Genomic DNA, 1,736 nt, shown 5'->3' on the forward strand with positions numbered 1-1,736 from the left:
CCTCCGACACGTTCGTGTCAGGTGTCTCAGGGCGGCGAGAAAGTGCGTCCGCGTTCTTGTGATGTTGTCCATCTTTGTGTACAATGACCCAATTCAACGGATCAAGCTCCAGGATCCATCTCGCTCTTCTCCCTGTTGGGTCATTATCAATGGACAGACGCCGGAGAGCTAAGAGTGGTCGATGGTCTGTGATGATGGTAAATGAGGCAAGTCCAATGTAGTGCTTGAATTCCCTTACTGCCCACACAATAGCCCACAACTCACGATCAAATGTGGACCAACGCTTCTGTGTGGAATTCAATGCCCGACTGGCATATGCCACCACATGTTCACGCCCATCTCTGTCCTGCGAGAGAACTGCACCGACAGCCAGGTTGGAGGCATCAGTGTAGATTTTAAAGGGCACACTGAAGTCAGGCAATATCACGACAGGCCCAGACGACAACACATTTTTCAGGTGGTTAAATGATTGGTCGCACGCAGCGTTCCACACAAAGGGCACATTTTTACCAACGAGTTGGTTCAGTGGCGCAGCGAGTTTCGAAAAGTCCTTGACGAAACGTCTATAATAAGAACATAGTCCCACAAAGGCTCTCACCTCAGAAGGAGAACGGGGAACTGGCCAGTTCAAAACTTTCTCGGTGTTCTTGGGGTCAGGCTGAAGACCCTTTCGAGAAACTACATGGCCCAGGAAGACTACATGATCTCTGGCAAGGTGGCATTTGCTTGGGTTCAGTCTCAACCCTGCGGATTGGATTCTTGAAAACACCTCTTCGAGGCTTACCATGTGTTCCTCAAAGGTTTTATTGTAAATCAAAATATCATTGAGGTATACCATGCAGATGTGCCAAGGGAGCCCTCTGAGGACCAGCTCCATCAAACGTTGAAATGTAGCAGGGGCGTTGGAAAGGCCCATCGGCATAGATCGCCACTGATAGAGGTCCTGTTGTAAAAGCCGTCTTTTCTCGGTCCTCCTCCGCAACTTCCACCTGCCAGTAACCATTGGAAAAGTCAAATGTGCTGAACCAGGCAGCACCTGCCAGTGCGTCCAGTGTGTCGTCCACTCGGGGCAGAGGATGAGAGTCTTTAATAGTCACACTGTTTAAACGTCTGTAATCCACACAAAAACGCCAGGTGCCACACTTCTTTCTCACCAAAACCACCGGCGATGCCCAGGGACTACAGCTCTCCTCGATCACACCATCCGCAAGCAAATCAGCCACCTGTCTTTCTATTTCAGCACGTTTTTCAGGGGATGTACGATGTGCACGCAATTTGATGGGAGCCTCCTCACCAGTTCTTATGTAATGTTTCACTAGCTTACATTTGCCAACATTCTGTTTGGAGGAGCTAAAGATGTCATGGAATTCCAACAACAAGGCTGACAGTGCAGCTTTCTCCGAATCAGAAATAGGTGACTCGTCCAGCGATATAGGAGGCGCAGCTGCAGAAGTGGTCACTGCAGCTACATCAACTGGGGCATCAAAAAACTGAACATCAGAATCATCAACTGAGTATAACTCACCCAGGTGCATCCCTTGTTTCAATGAAATGTCATGTCCAGTAGGATTCAAAATCCGAGCCTTTGTCAGTCCGTTGTGAACCCCAGCCAGTGTGTGAGCTACTATTAGACTGGAAGAATCTGCCACATTGGGTTCTAGGTATCCAACAAAGTCACTTGCTACATGAGCTGCGTTAGGTAGACATACTTTAACTGGCACCACTGACTCGCTGAG

This window comes from Sinocyclocheilus grahami, unplaced genomic scaffold (assembly GCF_001515645.1).
Source record: "Sinocyclocheilus grahami isolate Dianchi unplaced genomic scaffold, SAMN03320097.WGS_v1.1 scaffold187.1, whole genome shotgun sequence".
NCBI lineage: Eukaryota > Metazoa > Chordata > Actinopteri > Cypriniformes > Cyprinidae > Sinocyclocheilus > Sinocyclocheilus grahami.